The following is a 26158-nucleotide window of genomic DNA, read 5'->3' as shown; positions in this document are numbered from 1 at the left end:
GGACACGTTTCGTATGGCTAGCGTGCACCCAATTCTTCCTTCCAGCTAGGCGTACAGCAGTTCTTGTTGTGAGGAGTACCTGGAACGGACCCACGAATCTTGGCTGGAGGTTCCGAGTTCGTTCAAAGTTCCGTACTACAACTTGGTCGCCTGGTTTCAACGTGTGGCCTGGACTCTCTGGCAGTTTAGGCAAGGATTCAAATACCTGTTGATGAATAAGGCTTAATTTAGCAGTCAAGTCATAAAGATAATCAATCAACATTGGGTATTCAATCTGTTTGAATTCCTTTGGCCTAGGGACTCCCCAAACATTAGCAGGACGACCGAACACAATCTCATATGGGCTAAGCCCTACTCGAGAGTGTACAGTCGCTCTGGTGGACAATAGAGCTAAAGGCAGTGCATCTGGCCAAGATAGACCAGTGGAAGCTTGAATTTTAGCAAGTTTCAGTTTCAGAGTGCCATTGTATCCTTCAACCAAACCCGCTGACTGTGGGTGATTCGCACTGTGAAATTTTTGGGTAATACCTAAACCCGTACACACACTCTTCATAACTTTCCCTACAAACTCACTTCCATTGTCCGACCAAACAATCCGTGGCATACCATACCTGGGGAAGTACTCTTTAAGGAGGATTTTGGCAGTGGACATAGCAGTGTTATCCTTCAACGGATATGCCTCAATCCATCTTGAAAAGGCACAGACTACCACTAGGACGTATTTAAGATTGTTACACCTATCCATGTGGATGAAATCCAACTGAATCACTTCAAAGGGACAAGAAGGGGGAGCAAAATTACCAGTTGGGGTTGGGGTTCCCTTGCCAGGATTATGCATCAGGCATATCATGCAGTTTTTCACCACTCTTTCCGCACACTTAGTAATTCCATCGTTCTTCCATACTGGAGCTAACATTTTACAGATCCCTTTCGAACTGATGTGCGCCGCTCCATGCGCCATCGTGACTACTGCGAGCACATACGCATCAGGTAACATCCAACGCTGCTGCTCAGACAAATCAACCCAACATCCATTTGAATCCATTTTACCCGTTTTCTCCTTCCATTCATTCTTCTCATTTTCAGTTGCTTCATTCTGGATTGCTTTCACACTTTCAATCGTATTCTCACACATTCCTGATTCAGCAATCCATCTTGCAGACGTTGCAACGTACATTCGGCTCGTCATGTTCTTGGCCGTTTCTCTAGCGACCTCATCAGCAAACGCATTCCCACGGCCAACATCATCCGTAATCTTTCGATGTGCACTGCACTTCACAATCGCAACTTCATTCGGTAGGATCAGAGATTCTAATAGATCGCTGACTAACTGTCCATGTTGGATCTTAGTTCCATGGGACGTGAGAAAACCTCTTTCTTTCCAGAGACGTCCAAAGCTATGTGCTACGCCGAAGGCGTATTGGCTGTCAGTAAACACATTCACTCTCTTTCCCTCAGCTAAAACACACGCTCTTGTTAATGCAATTAATTCTGCAGCTTGGGCAGAATTCTGACTTACTCTTGCAGTCTCAACAATCGTACTCAAAGTCGTAACTGCATACGCGGCCGTCACATCACCATTCTGTAGTTTAAAACACGACCCATCGACATATAAGGTGCCGTCTGGGTCTAGTAACGGAGTATCTTTCAAATCAATCCTACCTTTTGTCTCTTCCTCAGTTCTAAAACAGCAATCATGGGGCTCTGAATCACTCGACTCTAGAGTAGTCGGCAACAGCGTTGCTGGATTCAATATGTTGCATCGCTTAATCTGAATGTGGTTTGCCAAAAGCGTCAGCTCGTAGCCTGATAGTCTAGCACTGGTGAGGTGCTGAGTTTTCGTTCGATTCATGAGTGTATCCACAGCATGTGGAACCATGACTACTAACATGTTGTTCATGACTAGTCCAGCAGACTGTCGAATAGACACTGCAGCTGCTGCTGTAGCTCTCAAACAACTTGGCAATGCTCTGGCTACCGGATCTAATGTGGATGAGAAATATGCGCAAGGTCGCTGTTTGTCACCAAATTGTTGCGTTAAAACACTCAAAGCACAACCTTCTCTTTCATGGACATATAGTGTAAACGGCTTATTGTAGTCAGGAGTACCCAACACAGGAGCTGAACACAGCGCATCACGTAAGTCAGAGAAGCTCTGTTGACATTCATCAGACCATGGCAAAGGGCTCGGAACACCTTTTCCAGTCAGGGCTACCAATGGTTTTGCCATGAGAGAAAAATTTGGGATCCATTGCCTACAGTATGACGTAATACCCAAAAACGCACGCACTTCTCTCTGTGTGCTTGGTACAGTCATCTGCGAGATTGCTTTGATTCTCTCTGGGGTCAACCTTCTTCCCTCCTTTGACAAAAGATGACCTAAGTAGGTCACTTCTTGGCAACAATATTGCAGTTTAGAAGGTGACACCTTGTGATGTAAGTCTGACAAATGACGTAATAGAGAAATTGTAGCTGCTTTGCAAGTTTCCTTGTCATCAGCAGCCAGTAAAAGATCGTCTACGTATTGGATCAGAGCAACACCAGGAGGAAGTACAAGAGCATCTAATTGACTCTTCAATGCTTGACTGTAAATTGAAGGGCTCTCACAATAACCTTGTGGAGCGCGCTTGAATCTGAAACTGCGACCTCCTAAGGAGAAACCAAAAATGTCTCTACTTTCCTCAGCTATCGGAATGCTGAAAAATGCATTTTTCAAGTCGATAACTGTAAACCATGAGGCTGAGGCAGGAATCAACGTCAATAATGCAGTGATATCTGGGACCACAGGAAACTGCGGAATCACTATTTTGTTAACTTCTCTGAGGTCAATCACAAACCGGTAGATTGGAGGTTTGGAAGGGTCAGTACGTTTCAAAATCGGTAGAACAGGACTATTGCAGATATTTCCTCTAGTTTCCTCAATCACATCTTTCTGTATCAAGTCTTTCACAATCAGCAAGAGTGCACGTTCCCCTTCATTCGAAATCCGATACATTGGGATTCGTGGGAATTTAACATTCGCTTTCAGACTTACCACATAAGGGGGAATTTCCAAGAGGCCTACATCGTTAGGACCAGTTGCCCAAAGAGTATCAGGGAGAGAACGCAGCTCCGGTGGCAGCTTATCTATCGACATATACATTGGAGAGATTACTCTTTTGCCTAATGTGAGCTGTACTCCCGAAGGAGAACAGTACAGTGTCGCATGTAGGCGTTTCAACAGATCTAAACCAAGCAGATTCTCATTACAACCGGTTGTTAGAATAAGGGGTGCTTCTAGTTCGCATGGCCCAACAGATATTGGCAAAGGACTAGAAACAGGATTGTGAACAGGGGCGCCTGAGAAACCTACTGAAGTGTTCGTTAAGCCAGACAAAGGTGCGCCAGGGAGTTTCGCATGCATAATTGAACTTTTTGCCGCACCAGTATCCAACAGAAACGGTTTGACCACGCCTGATGTAACTACTGCGACATAAGGTCCACTCTGATCAACTGGAACTGATACTACTCCCTCTCTTTGCCTGTGGCTGTCCTAGTACTCGCTTCTCTGAATCTCTTCATTATGATCATAATAATCTTCAACATGATACTGTGGAGATCTACCTGCTTGCGCTGATTGTGCATTTCGCTGATCGAAATAATTCGATTGGCGATCAGCCTGTGGTGTCGTTGTACCACGTCCTCTACCTCTAGGAGTTTGCATAAACCCAACAGTACCTCTCTGAGCCGGGACAGCACTAGTCTGTGCGTGCAGTACCGGACACTCATTCTTATAATGGCCCTCCTTTTTACAATAGGCACACTGATTCCATGCTAACTGTTGTCGGGAAAAACCATAATTAAATCTTTGGGACGTCCCTTGCTGGAATTGTGGCTGCTGCTGAAACTGGGGTCGCTGCTGTGAATCTGACTGATTCGAGCGAGGCGGATACGCCTGTTGCAAAAGAACTTTAGTCTTTAAATCTTTTGTTTTCTTTTCTGACTTTTCCTTCTCTTCCTTCTCTCTATTCTCGTAATACTGAGCAGTTGCAAGTATCTGTGCTGTTGTCGACACTGCCCATGCACTTTCAGAATCCTTTAACTTGTTACTAAGTTCGGGTAATAAATTAAACACGAACTTGTCGACAAACAATCTCTGGCCTCCTTCAGTACTCATATCTTGCCCACTGTGGTGTACGAAGGTCTCTTCAAATCTAGTGAAAAAGTCAGAGACGCTTTCGTCCTTCTTTTGCTTGCATGCCGATAGTTTATCCCAATTAACTCGTAACGCTGGCATCAGCGTTTTCATCAGATTAATTATTCTGCCAGGTAGGGCAGCAATCAGAGGTTCAGGTTTAGCACCGCCAACTTGTTGCGCATCTGCTGCTACAATAGCTGGCCAATCACCTCCTAAGGCGACTGGGTGGTTCTCTTGCCGAATCTTGGCCCATATAGGCTGTGGCACTACATTTCCAAATAACATTTCAATGTCTGCCAAATTCATGACGCGCGCTTGAACTGTCTGTGTTAACTCTTTGTAATAACCAGCAGGATTTTTACGTGGGTCTGGCAATGCCTGTTTTACTGCTAATACTTCGGCCCGTTTCCAAGGGATGTGTATCCACACTCTCTGGAATTGTGCCGGGGCAGCTGCAATATTATGAGCCGCATCAGCTTGAACTGCATCACACCATATCGGTGGAACTTCCCTCATCGGATATTGACCTCGTCTTTTCCTAGTAATCGGTGAACCATCAGGGTCCCTTGTCGCTCGAAGAGGGGAATCATCCCTATAAGCTAAAATCAGTTCTATCGCTCCCCTTACTCCTGAACCTATCACTATTCCTGCGGCGAACTTCTGTTGAATATTTATCAGATCAGAGGGGACGGAATCTAAGTCATCATCTTCCCATTCTTCACGCACAAGAGAACACATCACGTCAAAAAACATAACGTTGAGTTGGTTCATTCCATTGCATAAAAGTATCTAACACTCTTTGTGCATCATACTTCACAGCTTTCGACATCCACCTCAGAGCTGTCGAATCTAACATGTCTCGTTCCTGAGGACCAGGAAGCTGGCTACGTCTCTGTATAGAGTCAGAAACGGGGGTCCCAATTAAAGACCTGTAGGGAGGAGTTAAGATATTAGTTACAGAGTCGGTTATTTTCCGACGAACGGAAAGCGGAGTCAGAATGTTCACAGGGTTCGGGGATAGGGCAGCTGGAGCAGATGAAATAGTAAGGGTGGGAGTAGCAGGTAAAGCAGTTTGCGTAACGACAGGCAAAGGCAGAGCAGGCGACCCAGGAAGAGGGGGTGCCGAAGGAACATTAACCACGGGAAGGACAGGAGCTGGAATCAAAGGAAGTGGAGCAACTATTCCAGGCTGACCAGCAGCTGGCTGTACGACAGGTAGTAACTGTGGTACTGTAATACCCTGTGCATACGGTGGAGGTGAATTCAACAGGTAAGACAACAGAGGATCCTTTTCATGATCCTCCATCGGCTTAGTAGGACAAGATGGCAATACAGGGTAACATTTATCAATTGCCAAATTATATTTTCTATTCGCCATCTCCATTGCTTTCTCAGTCTCGTTGACATGCAGCTGCCTAGCAGACTCCATTAAAGTCAACCCTTTCTCTTTCTGTTCTTTCTTCGTCTTCCTAATTTCTCTCTGTTTGGCTTCTTTGCGCCATACGCGAAAAGAATCAAACATTGCCGGCCGGGCTTTTCTCTTAAACAACTTCATTTCTAGATTGTCTAGAATTTCGGTTTCGAAGCTACCATGCGGTGGCCAACTAAGGACACCATCTTTTCTGGTATAACGGACCCATACTTCATTATACGTAATAGGACCAACACCATGTTTACAATAGAGCTCATATGTAGGAGTTCCAATCGGAGGAACCGAACACGAATCCTCCAACCGGGAATCCCCGTTGCAACGTAACCAGGACAGGAAACAATTACTACTGGTAGTCATGACAAACAAAGACAAATTCCAACCAAAATGCGCAAAGAACTTAGGCCTACCAAAATGAACTATTACAAAAACAAAGATTATCTAAACAAGAGCAACCAATGATAATCTACGAATTAAACCAGAGCAACAAGGAACAACCAAACTGAGCGTAACCCACTTAATACTTAACTGAAATGTGGAAGACGTGACCAAGGAGAACCCGTCTACGTCTCGCCGTACTAAGGTCTGCACCTCGGGTCCAAGACAGAGCGACAGTCAGGGCACCCTTTTGCCACTTGCCATTTTGCCTTTGCCGCGTGAATCTGCGTTGCTGAGGATCGATGCTGAGGACTTCGTCTTGAGAGACTTTACCGAGAGACTTGTCCTGACCCGTTCTGACACTTAGTTAGAATAGGTAACTATGAGAAATGATTTATTCTGATTGATTTACTTGACTAATTTTAGATAAAGCAATATAATTTTAAACATGGTGTTGAACTTTTTTTCTTGTCAGTCAGTCAGTCAGTCATGAAAGCTTTATTCGATTTTCAGAGTGGAATCATAAAAGCATACATACATATAAAGAAAAATACATTTACATGTTAAAAGCAGATAAAAGCTGTTAAAAGGGATAAAAAGACATAACATGATTTTTAGGATGGTTGCATTGAGTTCCGAAATTTGATAATCAATTTTAAAAAACTGGTTACTGCAAAGATAACACATTCATCTTCTAGTTGTAGAAGCCTGGTCATAGCAGATCTGCAGGTACGAATTCCCCAGGCTTTTAAAATCGGTTTTAGGAATGCTCCTCTGGGCAACTGATAAAATTTACAAAATAGAATACAATGTATGTTTGATTGTACAGAAATATTGTCACAGGGGCACAGTAAAATTTCATTAGACCAAAGGTTACAAACAGGAAATGTAATCATGCGGAAAAAATTACCAAATCTAAGACGGGTCAATAACATTCGTGCATAGCAATTTGGCTGCGTTATGAGGTACCTTTGAAGGCCTTCAATGATAGTTACTTTTTGGAAATCAGTGACCGTGGTTTTAGATTTTTCTAAATTCCATCTCTTGGAAATTAAATGATCAAGAGCCAGCTTTCTTAAAGTTTTTCTGGGTACCATTTCCATACTCGACGGTCTCACGAAAAACTCCAAATGGCCAAGTTCAATCAGCATATTTTTTACATATGCTAGCCATTTAATGTTTGTCAAACCATCAAGGCTAAGACAGTCAGTAATTAGGTCTCTATTTAATGAGGTCTCTGGAGTAACCCAGATTTTATGCCACAAGAGTATGGGCGCAATTTTAATAACATCCGAGATGTATAACATGCCCAGCTCAATGTGTATAAAATAAGTTGATGTTGATTTGGGGACTCCAAGTAAATAGCGTAAAAACTGATTTTCTGTTTGTTGTATCAGGGATGGATTTTCAATCCCCCAAAGGCCTGCTCCGTAGGTGGCAGTGGAAACGCATTTAGCTTTATAGATTTCAATTAACTCTTTCACTGGCCTGCCACCTATTTTTGTGGAGAACTTTTTTAGGGCGCCTAATTCTCGGGTAAAGGCTAAATTTCTGGCATTAATTGCTGCTAGCCAGTTTCCTTTCCTGTCAAAATTTAGGCCCAAATAGGAAAATTGGTCTATGGTCTCTATCCTCTTATTATCTAAGAAGATTGGGCAGGACATTTTCTTTGTGCCCGGTCCACAGGCCATCGTGAAGGTTTTTGAGATATTAATTTTTAGCCCTCGTTCTTTCATATACTTCGAGAATTTCTGGACAGCCCTCTGGAGGCCGATGTTAGTTCGTGACATGATGGCAGCGTCATCGGCATAAAGAAATATTGGGGCAGGAGTACCCAGAATTGTTGGATAGTCATACTGAAATTCCATTAAGTATTTGCCAACGGAATTTATATATAGGGTGAAAAGGAGGGGGGCTAGAATGCACCCCTGTCTCACCCCTCTCTTAATGCAGAATTTGCCAGAGCACTCCCCTTTGTTTCCAAAGCGTACCCTGGCTCCTGCATCGCTATAAAGTGCTTTTATAAAGTGTAAGATGTTTAAGTCTATACCCATCTCTGATAAAATGGACCATAATATCTCGTGGTTCACGCAGTCAAAAGCGGAACTTAGGTCCACAAACGTAACAAAAAGTTTCCCCTTTTTTGCATGATTGTATTTTGATAGAACTAAGGCCAAATTTAGGCTCTGTTCTATAGTACCTTTGCCAGGGCTAAACCCGTACTGTAAGTGTGACACTATCTTGTTCTCTTCCGCCCAGGATTGTATTCTGTCTAAAATTGCCCGGGCTGCAACCTTCATTAGTGCATCTAAAAGCGATATTGGCCGGTAACAAGTGGGGTCGTGTCTGTCTCCTTTCTTAAAGATCGGAACGACTATGGCTTCAGACCAGGACGAGGGGAACCCATGACGGTTAGAGTGGTTTAAAACATTTGTTATCAGGGGGCCCCACAGGTCTGGTTCGGCTTTGTACACATCTGTCGGAACGCCATCCGGCCCTGGAGCTTTACCAGAAGGGCTATCTTTAATTGCCTTTGTAATCTCCAGGCAAGAAAAAGTTATGTCTATAGGGAATGAGGTAGGTAAAAATGTAGTTTTTTTTTTAATAGATAACCCATCCGCCAGTAAGTTATCATAGTTAAGATCTTCATGATTATCGTATAGAGATTTAAAATGGTTCACCCAAGTTTCCCCATTAATGGCTATGTCTATGATATCCGTCTGGTTATTTCGTAAATAGGGAGCATTAACAGCTTTCCAAAAAGCTATATTGTCCTTAGCTTTGGAGGCTTCAGTTATGGCCAACCAGGCCTCTTTACGTAGCGTTTGTTTCCTCGATTTTAAAGCCGAATTATATGCTTTTCTACAGCTACGAATCTCGGCTGGAGATTTATTTGTTTCGTGCAATACCCTTTTGAGAGCTTGAAGAGCTCTAGTGCAATTTTTGTCAAACCAGCCGTGGCTGTTTTTAGGGTTAGAGCGATATTCTCTGGTTAGCAGTTTTTTGAGCTCGAATTGAATTTTTGAAAAGGAGGTCATAATAACTAGTGGCTCCTCATTTTCTGTTAAGCAGATGGATATATCATTTCGGGAGGTTTCCATTAATTTATGGTGGAAATCTACGGGATTTACCCTATCCCATTTTATCGAATAGCCATTTTTTGTGGCTAAATTAATGTTAGGGTGATAGGTAAACTGCTCTATGGTGGTCTGATGTTTATTTTTAATTTTTAGATTGAAGGAGATCGGGTAATGGTCGCCAAAAATGTCATCATGTGTTACCCAATCTACAATCAACCCTGCGTTAGGTGCGGAAATAAGGGTAAAATCAATAATTGAGCTGCAACCCCGCCCATGAAAAGTGGGTTGAAAAGGGATATTTGGGGTACATAATTCATTTATAAAAGACAAGTTGAAATAAAAAAGCGCGTTATTGAGGAGATTTCCCAGTTTAGAATGGGCAAAGTGGGTTGGGATATCGTCCTTATGAGATCCAAGGCCGCAGATTCCTTTAGGACCATAAGGGCAGATTGTACAATTAAAATCGCCCACCCAGATCAATAACGACTCGTCTTCTTTCTGGGTCTTAGGTATATTTATACTCTGAATAAAATTATCGATCTGGCTTTCTAGACTATCGATTGGGATGTTATTATAAAAATTAATAAGAGTCATAAATTTTACGTGGCCCCAGCTGATAACTAGGATCTGAAAGAAATCAGTATATAGGTAATTTACAACTTTTATGTCCTGTATCGTGGAGACATATATAGCCAGGCCTCCTTTGTTTCTCCCCTGTGTGGTGAGCTGTGCAGGTGCGTGAAAGGTCTGGTATCCCAATATGTGGAGTTCATCAACTGCCCACGTTTCCTGGAGACAGATGATACTAAAAGTAGATACAATGTTTAACCACGGTTGATGGGATATTTTGTTAATGAGACCTGCAATGTTCCATGAAATAATGTTGTGGGCCAGCAATGGCTTGTTTGTGGCGGAATCATTGATAGTTTCAGCTCTAAGTATAGGGTTTAAAGTTGTAAGGGAACTAGACTCAGTGATAAAATCCAATTGGGGAGTAGCTTCCAAAGGAAGTTTATCAAAATCAGTATGAATCTGATCGTTGGGTGCCTCTTTAATTAAAACTCCCTGGGCACAATGAATATAAGCGTCCAAATCAGGGGGACCAGTGTTTGGGTTCATGTTGGTACTCACGGAAGGCTGTTCATAGTGATGGGTTTCCGGTAGTGCATCCGTCTGTCAGTCCGGATCATCTAGGTCTGTCAGTGCTTCATAGCGGTTAGTAATAGGGACAGGCCATGTGGGGTATTGAGGTTTATTACGAGTATTTCGATATTGATAAGGATAGGGCCTGTGTGGGAAGAGTGAGGGTGAAGAGTGATCCATCCACTGTCTTGTTGTATTAAAGTAATGAGATAATGACGAGTGCCTCATATTTCTACGTGGTTTTGAAGTGAGTTCATTATTAGAAGGAGTAAGAAGAGGTTGGGGATAGAAATAACTCAAAGCGCGAGTTGATATTCCTTCCCTTCCTCTCTCTGAAAACCAGTCCACTATATGGGTTACAGCTCTTGGGTCTTTAAAGTTGGTAATTATGATATCGCCCTCAATGTCCTTGGGCCTGCATCCCAACCAGGACAGCCTTCTAACATGTAATATCTCACCGTTGATATTAAGAGGCAGAGGCCTATGCTTGCTTAACCAATCAATTACTTTGTTTTTGAGTTCTGTAAACCCCTCTTTCTTACCCAATGCTAATTTTGGGACTCCTGTTAATATGACAGCATAGGCTGCTGCCTCGGGTGGCAGGTCTATGCGCACATACGTTCTTGTTGGAGGCTCAGGTGGGGAAGCTACTTTAGTGTTGTTAATGGGCTTACAGCCTAAGGTATTAGGTGGGGGTAGTTGTTTCCCTTCTCCTGTAGTGCCCAGTGGGGTTCTAGATGTAGGCAAAGGGTCTATATTAACTTTAAGTATTGGTGGAGGGTCCCTTGAGATCGTAGTAGCAGGGGATTTACAGGTGTCAGTTGTTTTAGAGATTACAAGATCTTTCAGAAGGATGGTATTTGAGGAGGATACTTCTGTTAAGGTGTCTAATTGTTCGGTTAGCCTTTTTAGTCTCTCAGATAGTGGAAGTATTAATGATTTAACTAGATGTTCAATCCTTTTAATTAGATCGTCATTTAAATCAAGGGCAGCAGATGATTGATCTTTAATTGCTTGTGCAGAATGTAGTCTCGGTGTTTTGGAGCGGTTGCCTTTCATACCCTCGCCCCCCCGCTTTCTCTTTGCTATTACCCCAGGTCTTAATTTACTTTGAAGATTATTAGACCTTGATTTTTCTTTCAGTAGTGTTTTAAGTGGGGGCTCTGACGGGGTGGAATGTGCAGAGGGCCCCGAATTAGTGTTAATGGTCACAGGTTCTATTAGAGTATCCACTATCAGTGGCTGAGTTTGAAGAAGCAGAGGGATACCTGGATCAGTTATCTGAATAGAAATATCATTCATAGAAGATGGTCTAGGGGAGGGAGTTATCTGAGTAGGACCTAGTGAAGAGCGTTTATTAGGGAATGGACCGAGCGACAGACGGCGCTCTGTATCCGCTATTTGATGGTCTAGTTTCGAAACAGCCTTTGCCAGAAAATGGTCAAGGGTACCTTTCCGTGGGGGTCCTAATAGGGGAGATATCACTTTAGTTCCGTTTTCAGCCAGTTTAAGGGCCATTTTTAGGGCGTGACAAGGTGAAATTGGTAGGTAACAGCTGCTCACGAGATCTATCAGCAATATAGGTAATAGTCACAAATGGCAAAGTAGATATTATGACAATGATGGAAAAGTCTTACTGTCAGTATTGCTTTCAGTCCAGTAATCCGAAGCGAAGGGGGGGGGGCCCGCCCGACCACTGTTGACCTCTGAGGGCCTCAGAGGGCCCGCCCTTTGCCCGGGCTTAGCCCGGCGCCGACCCGCGCGCGATCCCGCGTCGCGGGGGCTCTCGCAGGCTTTATGCGCCTTCAGCGCGTTCAATTTCCGTGGGCGGGTTCCACCCGCAAAGGTTGCTGGGAACGGTAGTCTCCCTGCGCACAGCGGCCGTGTTGATGGAAGCTACGGCGGCGGCAGGGAGACGCTGTAGTGAGCAGGTGTAGGAGACCTCGCAAGGAACAGGTAGGCAGCGTGGCAGCAGGCTGGAAGAGAGACCCCCGCTCTGCCGGGGCTCTCGCAGGCTTTATGCGCCTTCAGCGCGTTCAATTTCCGTGGGCGGGTTCCACCCGCAAAGGTTGCTGGGAACGGTAGTCTCCCTGCGCACAGCGGCCGTGTTGATGGAAGCTACGGCGGCGGCAGGGAGACGCTGTAGTGAGCAGGTGTAGGCGACCTCGCAAGGAACAGGTAGGCAGCGTGGCAGCAGGCTGGAAGAGAGACCCCCGCTCTGCCGGGGCTCTCGCAGGCTTTATGCGCCTTCAGCGCGTTCAATTTCCGTGGGCGGGTTCCACCCGCAAAGGTTGCTGGGAACGGTAGTCTCCCTGCGCACAGCGGCCGTGTTGATGGAAGCTACGGCGGCGGCAGGGAGACGCTGTAGTGAGCAGGTGTAGGCGACCTCGCAAGGAACAGGTAGGCAGCGTGGCAGCAGGCTGGAAGAGAGACCCCCGCTCTGCCGGGGCTCTCGCAGGCTTTATGCGCCTTCAGCGCGTTCAATTTCCGTGGGCGGGTTCCACCCGCAAAGGTTGCTGGGAACGGTAGTCTCCCTGCGCACAGCGGCCGTGTTGATGGAAGCTACGGCGGCGGCAGGGAGACGCTGTAGTGAGCAGGTGTAGGCGACCTCGCAAGGAACAGGTAGGCAGCGTGGCAGCAGGCTGGAAGAGAGACCCCCGCTCTGCCGGGGCTCTCGCAGGCTTTATGCGCCTTCAGCGCGTTCAATTTCCGTGGGCGGGTTCCACCCGCAAAGGTTGCTGGGAACGGTAGTCTCCCTGCGCACAGCGGCCGTGTTGATGGAAGCTACGGCGGCGGCAGGGAGACGCTGTAGTGAGCAGGTGTAGGCGACCTCGCAAGGAACAGGTAGGCAGCGTGGCAGCAGGCTGGAAGAGAGACCCCCGCTCTGCCGGGGCTCTCGCAGGCTTTATGCGCCTTCAGCGCGTTCAATTTCCGTGGGCGGGTTCCATCCGCAAAGGTTGCTGGGAACGGTAGTCTCCCTGCGCACAGCGGCCGTGTTGATGGAAGCTACGGCGGCGGCAGGGAGACGCTGTAGTGAGCAGGTGTAGGCGACCTCGCAAGGAACAGGTAGGCAGCGTGGCAGCAGGCTGGAAGAGAGACCCCCGCTCTGCCGGGGCTCTCGCAGGCTTTATGCGCCTTCAGCGCGTTCAATTTCCGTGGGCGGGTTCCACCCGCAAAGGTTGCTGGGAACGGTAGTCTCCCTGCGCACAGCGGCCGTGTTGATGGAAGCTACGGCGGCGGCAGGGAGACGCTGTAGTGAGCAGGTGTAGGCGACCTCGCAAGGAACAGGTAGGCAGCGTGGCAGCAGGCTGGAAGAGAGACCCCCGCTCTGCCGGGGCTCTCGCAGGCTTTATGCGCCTTCAGCGCGTTCAATTTCCGTGGGCGGGTTCCACCCGCAAAGGTTGCTGGGAACGGTAGTCTCCCTGCGCACAGCGGCCGTGTTGATGGAAGCTACGGCGGCGGCAGGGAGACGCTGTAGTGAGCAGGTGTAGGCGACCTCGCAAGGAACAGGTAGGCAGCGTGGCAGCAGGCTGGAAGAGAGACCCCCGCTCTGCCGGGGCTCTCGCAGGCTTTATGCGCCTTCAGCGCGTTCAATTTCCGTGGGCGGGTTCCACCCGCAAAGGTTGCTGGGAACGGTAGTCTCCCTGCGCACAGCGGCCGTGTTGATGGAAGCTACGGCGGCGGCAGGGAGACGCTGTAGTGAGCAGGTGTAGGCGACCTCGCAAGGAACAGGTAGGCAGCGTGGCAGCAGGCTGGAAGAGAGACCCCCCTTGTCAATTATTGGCTTTATATTTCTGATCATTATTGTATATTTTGTGTAGATTATGTTATTGATTAGGACAGTCACAAAGCCAGATCTGATCGACCTGATATTGATGCAGGGTGTTTAGGTGTTTTCTTTCCACAGGTTTATTGCTGGTAGAGTATTTGAGCGTGTGTTAGTGAAATGGGCCCTAGCGTATGATGAATGTATGTGCGTGTAACTGTGTGATTACTCTATCCGGGTAGTGGGCATATTTTAGATACCCTGATCTCTATCAATTTCCTAACATTTCCACTTTTACGACATGCAGGGATCGATGAAGCGGGGTACCTGCCTCCGGAATCTTCACACGAAACTTCTCGAACTTTTCAGGCTTTGGACCGGTACCGGATGACGTCGCCCCACGTTGGGCGCCAATTTGAGGTTCTGGACTTTTAAGAGTCCAGAGGTGTCAGGGAAACAACACCCAAAGACCCCTGAGTTCCTCCTGTCTCGGTGCACAAATAAACAGAGACACAGGCTTCTCGATGGTGGCGTCAAAGACCAAGGTTTATTCACTGCAGGGACACAGAAGTCATAGGAACCACACAGAGGCAGAATCTACGAGACTGTTCGAGTTGCATTAAGTGGGTTGTTCCTTAAATACACGGAAAATGTCTTTAGGCAACATTACATGAATATTTCTCATGCCCAACCCGGTATCCCAAATAAACAGTAAATAGACATCAAACAATAATTAGTCGTAGGTTTTCGGTATTCGATCAGATCGCCTTGTCAGTTTTCCATTCTTTACCCGATCCTCCCCATCATAAAAATCGTAACCTCCCCATTGTAAAAGCCCAGAAGGAGAGGAGCAGAGCGAGGTGCAAAGGATTGAAAAGTAGGATAAGAGGTGTTTATGGATCATAAACGGGCATGGCTACCGTCTTCGGCCTTTCAGTCAGGACAACGGACACGAGAACCAGTATAGCAGGACTGGCCTCAGGCAAGGGAGGCAGCTTGATTCTGCCTAGTCATGCAGCGTCAGCCTTTCTCGGGGCTCGAGCTTACGTGTCCTTAACAAGGTGACTCTGTCGGGGTCATTGCCCGTTCATTGACTATGTGAGGGCAAGAAACAAAATGGATGCCGTAACTAAAATGGATGCCATGACTTTACAACAGAATGCCCTATTTCTCAGTGAATTCATGCTAGTTGCGTAGCGAAAACACTGTTATGCATATAATGGATCATTTGCGGTTCATTGGTACCAAAATCGTGTCAGTACTACGATACCGATTTCACGGGTTCGGATCGCTACAGAACCTCAGGCTGGTCTCCCTTTGTGGTGCAGGCTGCCATCCGACTTTACACCAGGTCAGTGCAGGTGCAGATTTCCTGGTGCTAACATGCCTTATCGCTGGTTTTGTATTTTTATCGCAGTTCTGTCTGGTCAGTGAGAATGTTGTGGTGTGATGTTGTTGTGGATTTTGGCACGGGAACGCCCACTCTGCATCTCATTAGCGATATTTGCGCGGGTCCTCTGCGGCGATGTTTTTTGCAGTTGCTATCGTGGGTAAACTGGTGCTGTGGGCTGTGTACACAGACTTGTGAATGGGGAGGTATTTTTTTCACGACTTTGGCTGCGATAAAGTGACGTTGGTTCAGCGATAGTTCCTTGTGAATACGCTCCTCTGTTTTACCTCATAGAAACATTCCATGCAGAAAGTAATAATTTTGTGCTTTATTTTTCTGAGTTCATTGGGCATTTTAAAATTTTTAATGATTACTTAAAATGAAGCCAGACCTATTGGCATTGCCAATGCTTGTTGTTAATCACTGTTATTCATTAAGCATTCAGTGGTGGCCATTGCCCCATTGCTTATTTTTGCCATTGCCGCGCGAGGTAGTGAATATGCGGTACGCTTGTGACGTGGCGTGAAAGGGAAAAATTTCAAATTCACAGGTCATGTACTTGCTAAGAAATAACAAACAAACTACACATAAGCATTGTTGCTGGACAGGATCATAATTACTCAGGTTGTCTGGAAATATCTAAAATATCGTCCGAAACCGCTGACCACTTCCCTCTACGCCCACCCAGCCCCTCTCCAATAAGCATCACTTTAGCAAGTATTTTCCTGGTTTAATCCTTATTAAAACAAAGTGCGTTTCTTTGTTTTAATTCGGTAAAGAACCTGCCCTGGATCTACCGACATTCTTTTTATTATTTCTTCATTATATGCCTTTTTTTAACAGCTCTGTTTGTCGCTCTCTGCATGGTTGTAAAAACACAGGGGCTCATTTATGAGCCTCTGCGTCACTTTTGCGCCACCGGTGCGTCACTTTTTGTGATGCACCAGTGGCGTAAAACATGCGCCATGAGGCGCCATATTTACAAAGTGACGCATCTACCTAGATGCGTCACTTTGTAAACCCCTGCGCTACATTATACCTGCGTCAGGTATAATGTATGCAGGGTGGGCGTTCCCACGTAAGTAAGCATCGTAGAAGTGACGCAGTGAAATTTACGAGATTTCACTGCGCCACTTCTAGGGTGCAAATGCGTCAATATCATGAGCCTGCCTCACAGCAGGCGTAAGACTGACGCAGGCCCTTTCACATGGGGCTTGCCCCATGTGAAAGGACACATTGCTGGAGTTGCGTCACTTTTGTGACACACTCCAGCAATGCGTCACTTTTGCGCCTACAGATACGTCAGAAATACTGACGTATCTGTGACTCCTTGCGACATGATGCGTCATACTGTAAATATGACGCATCATTGTAGTCGTAGGGAGGGCGCAGTGAAAAGTGACGCATCACTGTTTTCACGCAGTGATGCGTCACTTTTCATAAATGAGGCCCACAGAATAGAACATGATTATTTAGAACAGTAGCCCCGATGATTATCGAGTGCTGGGGTTGTCATGCCTTCACAAATCCAGCAGATGGCAGACCAACACTTCTTATCAGAAGAAGTGGTGCTGTAAAGATGTACACGCAAGAAAGTAGAGCACTCGAAGATAGTTTATTCAGCAGAAACCAGCGCCGTGGAGAGCCAGCCTATCTATAGACAACTGCCACGGAAGGCTCCAGGAACACAGTGGCTTTCACGGTGCCACTATTAGCGTACAAACAATCTAGGACTTTAACAGTGGCTAATGTAATTATCATTTTCCTGGTAGGATTGCAGCGTTTAACAAGTCGCTCGCGGCACATGGCTTTGCCACGTGGATTTAGCCGCCAAATCGCGCATATAGGGAGCTACTAAAACAACAAGTTAGACAGTAGACGAGTAATTAACATCCAAATAGTTGATTACAGGTGTAGCTGTTTTACTCTGCCTGACTTCCGAAAGCGTACTTCACAGGGATTGACTTGGGGCCAGATGTACAAGGCATTTTTTGGGCACCACTCCCAAATACCGAATCGATATGGCATGCATTGTTGTAAAACAGTAATACAATTGCCCTATAACCCATTCGCAAAGGGGTCCCCTGCGGACCCCCTACCACTTTGAAAATGTTTTTTAAAAATTCACGGACAACTGCCTACTCTTAAACAAGCATTTGCAATACAATAGGTCTCACATTACTGAAAGTTTGAGCTAATGGCGTTGCATTTATTATTTGCAACTCCAATAGCTCAAACTTTCAGTAATGCGAGACCTATTGCATTGCAAATGCTTGTTTTAAATAGTAGCTTTTTTATGAGTTCACAAAAATCACCTTGTAGAGTTTTTGGTTATATTACAAATTTTAGCACATGGTGCCTAACCCATTGGACAACAAACTAAGGGGCATATTATCAAGCACGGCGATAAAATTAAACCGCCGCTATAGCGGCGATAATGGGCTTGATAATATGTCGCCAAGAATTCCAATAGAAGCCCATGTTGACACCAGAACATGGGCTTCTATGGGAATTCTCAAGGGCATATTATCAAGCCCATTATCGCCTTTTTAGCAGCAGTTTTCTGCCGCTAAAGCGGCGATAATTTTAACACCGTTGATTGATAATATGCCCCAAAGTCATACAGCAGAGTTTCCACAAATCTTGTAAATAAAGAATATTTCTTGACATCAAAGTGAAAACAGAGGATTACTAGATAGTGTTTCAATGTGGTTGGCTCTTTCTTGTGAAAAGATCTTATCCTATGTTATAAAAGTTAGTAAATTCTCAACCGTAAATGGTTCGTAAACGGTGTATATTAGCCAACTCACCATATATTAAACTTACCCCGAAAAGAAAAGCAGTTTGAAACATTTAAATATAGGCACCATGTGCTTTACCATATAAAAACACTGCATTGTCAAACACGTTTACTATCCAAGGAACAGACACATGCATAAACATCCATTTGCACAATGGTAAAGCATAGTGTTTGCATCTGGAAATTGGTAAAAAGCTTTGAATTATTTAAAGTAAGCTAAACACAGTTGTGTATTTTCCGGGTTATTTAATAAATAAACACAAACTGCACATTCACCAACTAACAAAAGTCCAGTTATTGTGAAGCATCCCTACAATTTAAACTGTGAGTTAAACTGGTATGTTGTATATTTTAGCAATGCGTACTTTGGATTCTTTATATTAAGTAACTTCGAAAAAACAGGAGTCTGTTTAAAATACAAATTTGTATGTGAATCCTTTGTTGCAAATGAAAAAGTGAAATCCTGGGTGGCGAAAGCCATGCCTGGACTCACTTGCCACGACACTAAATACAACGGTATATTAACACCGCGCTCTTCAACCAGTTTGTGGCAAGGAAAAAAGAAGCAGCTGCCTTTCCAGGTTGGCCACCTGTGGCCTCTGCTTGTCTGGTGACTGGCCACCCAATCTAGCTTAGGCCAGCTCAGAGTCAGCTGAGCTGCAGTGAGGGGTTCTGGGCCGGCACTCTCTGGATCAGCCGCCGCTCGTACCAAGCTGCCATGGGGTGCAGCGCTTTGTTTCACTTGATTTTGCTTTCTCTCGTAGAGCAACAAGGGCTGAAAGTAACAGGCGGAAAAGCGATGTGATGAGCAGGATGGGAGAGAGGCCATTAAGGGATTGGACCTAAGGGAGTGGGAGTTGAAAACAAGCCCAATCCCCTTTAAAACAAAGCCCAAAACCAAAAGAACCCCAACTGACGACCGACATGAAAATTGCAAAAAGGCTTAATAAATACATTTAGCGGAGCAAGAGGCACGGCGCAGGAGGCAGCACTAACACAACTGTGGCATTAAGAGGAGGTTGGAGGGAGGAATGCTATATTTGCATGTATGCAGCTATGGCACCAGAACTGAACACAAGCAAACAGTAGCAGACCAGGAAACCAAGAAAAAAATTGTCCGCCAAAGAACACATAAAGAACTGTTTGGAATGAGACAGTACTTAGTCCCTGCTGTGTGGGAGGATCAGAAGGGAAAAAGGAGGGACAAAGAGGCAGGACTGACCACTAGCAAGCAAGGAATTTTAAAAGCCATTGGAACAAAAATATCTTAAGCCGAGGGATGGCCTCAAGCCCACAAGAGAAGTTGCAACAGGTCTCGAATGATCGACTTAAAAATTAACTTCGAAGTTGCATTTTTTCTTTTTAAACGCATCCCATTTTTCCTTAAGGAAAACCGACTGTATTTAAATCATTAAAAAAAGTTTGCTTTGTGAGGGTTGCGATTCCTAATGGGTCACAAATTGTGACCTACCTCATTAATGTTCATGAGATAGGTCAATTTGCAACTCATTGTGACAAAGTGCCCTCTTTCTTGCATGGTATGCCCCCACTTTTTGATGAATAGCTGATGTACTTTGACTGAGTGTGACCTGGGCTCCTGCCAATCAGGTACCCAGGGCCTGTGTTCCTTCCCTAAAACTGCATTGAAGCCTAAACCCAATTGGCATCTCTGGCCACATGTCAGGTAAATGGTACCATAGGCACCCAGGACACTGTCACCAGAGAAGGCCTCTAAGGACTGCAGCACTTATTGTGCCACCCTTAGAGGCCCTGTACCCTTACACACACACACTGCCTTTGCAGGCTGAGTGTCTGGGTGTAGAACAAACCAAAGATGTGACATGGCACACATCCCTGTGTGCCATGCCTTCCAACCACTGCCCTGGCACACATCAGTCACCCCTCTAGCTGGGTGCCCTATGCCAGTGGTGAGGGTACAGGTGCATGAGCCCTGTACCCCTACAGTGCCCAGGTCCATTCCTGGGCCCTGTAAGTGCAGTGCTGCCATTAAGAGTAAATGGTGCTGGAGGTTGTTATTACGAACTCCACAGCACCATAATGGCTGCACTGAAGACTGGGAAGTTTGGTATCAAACTTCTCAGCACAATAAACCCACACTGATGCCAGTGTGGGATTTAATGTAAAATGCACCACAGAGGCATCTGAGAGATGCCCCCTGAAAAACGACCAACTACTAGTGACCTGACTAAGTGGCTGTTCAGGCTGCCACCACCAGACATGTTTCTGGACCCCTGGGTCGAGAGCTTGCTGCTCTCGGGGGCTTGAAACAATGCACATCCTGGGATGAGGTGCCAAGCCTCCAGGGTTCACAAAGGAGAAGCTTCAAACGCATGCCGCCTTTGTGAGCCTCTCCAGACCACTTGCTGTACTCAGCAACTGGTCCCCACTGGTTCTGCCCCCCCTTTGGGCGGTAGACCCGGTGGGAAAAACAAAGTGAGGAAGAAAGGGTGCCCACCTCTGCCAACTCCACCCCTAAGGTGGGGGAGGCGAGGTGAAGCACAACCTTGAGTCCCCGCCATCTTGAGGATGGGGGGAACCAGCCAACCAGGAACAGGCTCCTGCCCCCCTCCCACTGGAGAGTGGCAGAATAGGGGGTGTACTCACCCCAGGGAAGGGAGCCATTGGTCCATGCCCTTTGCCTACCTGTAACAGCCCTAATTTTAGTATTTAGGGGCACCCTGAACCTTCCTTCCTCAGATCCAGCAACCACAAGAAAAGAAGAAGGACGAGAAGCCGTGCAGAGCAAACAAGAGGACGACGCCCACTGATTTGGCCCCAGCCCTACAGGCCTCTCTCCCCTCTAACCTGCTCCTGCGAAACCCCAGCGTGTCCAGCGGCCAGTAACATCAAAAACCCCGGAGGACCTGCCTGCATTCACTCTCCAAGCTGCTTCTCCCGTGAACACCGGACCTGTTTGAACTGCAGCTTCTGGTGCCAGCCAGAAACCGCGAACCCAGAACACTCTGCACCCGCCAAGCCCGGCCTGTGTTTGAGTGAACAAACACCACGAGGAGGTCCCCCTGGTGATCCTGACCCGAGATCCGCTGACCCCTGACCTGCTTCAAGCCTCCAGACCACGCCTACAGCCTCAATCCAGGAGACCCCTCCTACCGCGACCAGAGCGGGTAAGAAAATCCGACGTCCATAGGCACCCCTGCACCCGTCGCCCCACGACCTTGTGTGCCCAACCCAGTGGTGCCTAACCATCCCTCTACATCCCAACTTACCCCTCGAAGTGGTGGTCACTCCTGGAAGATCTTCATCCCCGAGCCTGCAGTGTTTCTTTGTCCCGGAGAATCTCCATTGAATTCAACAAGGCACCAACCTCAAAACTGCACCCTGCACCCGGCTGCCCTAGCGCCACTGAGGGTACCTCTTTGGTGCTAACTTGCTCCCCAACATGCCCTGAGCTTAACCCTAGGAGCTTTGCTCCCACAACCCTGTGGCCTGCTTGCCAGCAGCCACCAACCGGAGTCCCCCTATCCCCCATAGGATAACATTGGGCCTCAACTCTCTGCACCCGGCTCGTCCGAGTGCCGCTGAAGGTGCAACAACAGTGCATCACTGACCCTGGGAGACCCCTGAGTCTAACCCCAGAACCCTAACTTAAAAGACCGATTACTTACCTTGAAACCAATAACTCATTTTTCCTCATAGGTTAACATTGACACTTTTTCTCTCTTGACTTTTGAAAACTGCAAATATTCCTTAAAAATCAGCCGATTAACCAAAACGCATTTTCTCAACTGTTTTCAGGAAATGTCCCAGTGCTGAATCCAGGATCCAGCACTGAGTAAGAAAAAGTAACGATAACCTAACTTACCTGCTAAGTGAATTTCCTCCCATAGGATAATATTGGTGATTCTATGTGAAAAAGTTTCTTTGTCAACTTTTGAAATACATTCTACCTTTCTCTCTTTTTTTCTACCTTTCTCCCTTTTTCTTCTTCCCCTTCTATGTTTTTTCTTGTTTCTTGGATACTTTCCCTTTTGGATGTTTCTCATTATTATCTCATTATATCCATGAGTGTCTTGTTTTATCCCTACTTTTCTTTTATCAACTTCTTGATTTCATACTTTCACTGCGTAACATTTGTTAAATGGTATTTTCTTTTTTCTTTTTTAGTGGTCCTTTAGCGTGTTGTTCCTGTTTCTATATGTCTTTCCCCAATCCTCCATATGTTTAACGTTGTCTCGTGGAATGTACGTAGTCTGGGTCGTCCTGTCAAGCATCAAAAGGTATTGTCTTATTTATCTAAACTTAATGCTCAGATTGCCTTTTTACAGGAGACTCATTGCAATGATGTGGAATCTCTTAAGCTTAAACGTCAATGGGTTAACCAAATTGTTTTTTCTCCTGCTGTTCACAGCCATGGCGGTGTTGCTATTTTATTTCATAAATCAATCAATGCACAAATATTATCAACTGAATGTGATTCCAATGGACGATGGGTTTTGGTTGATGCTATTATTTTCAAAAAGCAAATCACCTTTCTTAATATTTATGGCCCGGTCAAATCTGATCCACAATTTTGGCATTGTATTAAATTAAAATTGGCCTCTATCCCTAATTCCAATATAATTGTCGGTGGCGATTTTAACAATTTCTGACAGGAAATCTAAATGCAAATTTAAACCCGATAAAACCCATAAATCATTTCAATCTGCCATCACTTCTCGCCCATTGTTTGATGTATGGAAAACATGTAACCCAGACAAATGTGAATTTACTTTCTTTTCACCGGTTCACCATACTATGTCCCGCATTGACTATATTCTATCTTCTAAATCATTGCTTCCCTGTCTCCATACCTCTGACATTGGTTCTATTTTTATTTCTGACCCTGCACCCATATCTGCCTCTTTTGATTTGTCCCTAAATTCGTATAAACAAGGTCGTTGTCGTTTTAATAACCACTTGCTTTCAGACCAAACCTTTATTGCTGAAGCCACCTCCTTTATTGATGAATTCTTTCATCTTAACAAACCTTCATTTACCTCAACACATAATAATTGGGATGCTTTTAAAGCATCTTTTAGAGCTTTTACCATTGCTTATTCTGCAAAGAAAAAGAAATTACTTCAATCTCAATACCAGGATACTCTTCAATTGATTACAACTCTGGAACACAATTACTATTCATCTAAATCCTCTTCCACCCTGCAAGAACTGATTAAAGCTAAGTCTACCTTGAATAAAATCGCTACTGTGGATGCCTGTAACATTCTCCTCAAGATTAAATCTAAATTCCATGGAGGTCAAAATAAGGCAGGGAAAATGTTAGCCATTTATTTAAAAATTAAATCAGAACGTAAAAATATTGGTCCTATCCAATCAGAAACAACCAATAAGCTTCTCTCCACTGATTCAGATATTATAGATACATTTCAATCATATTATGAGCTCTTATATACAGACAATACTCCTCTATCTGAAAATGATTTTGAAACTTTTTTCAAGGTATTACTAAACCTCCGTCCCTTTCTGAAAATTTCTTATCTCTTGAAAATGATATCTCCCTTCAAGAGTTAACTGATGTTCTTAAATCCTTAAAGAAGGCAAAAGCCCCGGCACCGGATGGTTTTTCAATTGAACTTTCTTAACTTTTTCCACAGTTTTTGCCCCAAAACTATTGGACCTTTTTAACTCGTTCCTTTCTAATTCTAAAGCCTGTGGCTCTTTTTTAGAAGCCCTTATTGTTGTTATTCCCAAACAGGGTAAAGATTCCTCCTTCTGTAAAAATTTCCGACCCATTTCACTGAGTAATTACGATTGTAAAATGTTTGTAAAACTTTTGACTTGCTGTCTAGAGAAGGTTATTCCTCACCTTATTAAACCAGATCAAGCTGGCTTTGTCAAGGGTCGTCTCGCCTCTGACAATGCTAGAATATTTTCCAATATTCTTGCCCTTGTAAAAAAGTACTCTTTCCCATTTGCTGCCCTCTCACTTGATGCTGAAAAAGCTTTTGATCGAAGAAATTGGCATTATATGTTTACTACTCTCAAATGGTTTGGTTTCGGTCAGAAGTTTATTTCTTTTATCAGGTTACTATATACTGCCCCCTGTGCATGTGTTTTTGTTAATGGTCATTTTTCCGCATACTTCCACTTGTAGAGAGGCACTCGCCAAGGCTGTCACCTTTCTCCCTTACTTTTTCTCCTTTGTTTAGAACCCTTTCTTGAGCAAATTAGGCATAACCCCAATATCACTGGTTTTAATCTCAACTCCCGTCAAATTAAACTCTCTGCATACGCAGATGATATCCTTCTTTACATGTCCAATCCATGTAATTCTCTTCCCCATTTTCTACAAGAAATGTCTTTGTTTTCCATTGTTTCTGGTTACAAACTTAATTTCTCCAAAACTGAGATTTTACCCCTAAATTCGTCATGCTATCAGTATATGTTTGATGGAACCAACTTCACTTGGTGCCCCCAAAAGATTAAATAGTTAGGAAAATGGTTTTCATCAAACATCCCGGATACTTGAGCCCATAATTTTTCAGCTTTAAAAATCAAACTTACCAATTTGTTATCCTCTTGGTCTCCATTATTCTTATCCTGGCGGGGCAGACTTGATACGATTAAACTGATGATTGCTCCCCAAGTGCGTTTCCTACTCGCAATGTTACCTTTTAAAATTCCCAATTATTATTTTTCTCAGATTAACTCTATATGTAACAGTTTTCTCTGGAACAAAAAATGTACACGTATTGCTTTATCTAAATTAATTAGACCAAAATCTGAAGGTGGTGTCCGTTTTTCTGATTTTAAATTGTATCATTCGGCTTTTTTGATTCGCCAATTTTATGCTATGTCTAAAGATTACCAAGATTTTCCCATGCCAACATGGGTTGAAGTTGAACGTTCATTGTTAAATGATTTTTGTTTTCAGGACATTATGTTTATGACCAATTGCACTTTCATTTCCAAATACCCTATACTAAAATATTTTCACTATCTTCTTCATAACCTTTTCTTCCACGGTTTTGATCCCTATCAATCCTTTTTAGCCTCTTCCATTTGGTTTAACAAACATATTAAATTTCGTCACAAATCTTTCTGTTACAAGCATTGGAAAGAAAAGGGTATATTCTATGTACATCAGTTATTGGTCAATAAGTCACTTCTATCCTTTCCCCAAGTTGCAAGATAAATGTAATCTTCCTGACTCTTGTATACATCAATATAATACATTATTTCCTGTTCTCCAAATCTGTCAACAAAATTTTTATTCCAACCCCCACAATACTTCTTTTACTTCTGTTACTCCTCTGTTTCGAACTCCTTGTGACCCGACCCCAAGTGCTTCTTTTATATGAGAACTTAGCCTCACCTACTACTGCTCGAAATAAATCCCCTAGTGAATTGCTTTGGGAACAAGACTTATCTCAAACACTCTCTGTTTCTCAATGGGACCGAATGTGGCAAAAGATTTTTAAGACTTCTAAAGCTGCCAATATTACACAATCCCTATATTTTATTTATAACAGAGTTGTTGTTACTCCCCTTTTTCTACACAAAATTGACCACTCTATCTCTCCATTATGTTGGTCTTGTCTTTCCTCTGAAGGTTCGTTGATACATTTACTTTATTACTGTCCCAAGGTCTATAGCTTCTGGAAGGCTATATGGTCGAAATGTTTATTGATTTCTACTTGTGAAGTACCATTTGCTATTCATAATATTTTTTTCGGTACCTTATCTGCGGATTTTGATCAACTTCCTTCCAAACCTATTTTATTTGACCTTTTTATTGCTATAGCCTTTAAAGTTATATTGACATGTTGGAAATATAATTCTAAGATCTCTTTTTTGTTATGGTGGAATTTGATTTGTGATGAACATAGAATTGCTTCTGTATCTCATTCTTCTGTTTATTTGAAGATAAAATCTGATTTACTATGGTTACCTTTTACTGCATTTTTATCTTCACACTCCTCTTTCTTATAACATCCATTTGTTAGTATACAT

The sequence above is a fragment of the Triturus cristatus genome, chromosome 5_1 (assembly GCF_964204655.1).
Source record: "Triturus cristatus chromosome 5_1, aTriCri1.1, whole genome shotgun sequence".
NCBI lineage: Eukaryota > Metazoa > Chordata > Amphibia > Caudata > Salamandridae > Triturus > Triturus cristatus.
This window is presented reverse-complemented; position numbering follows the sequence as displayed.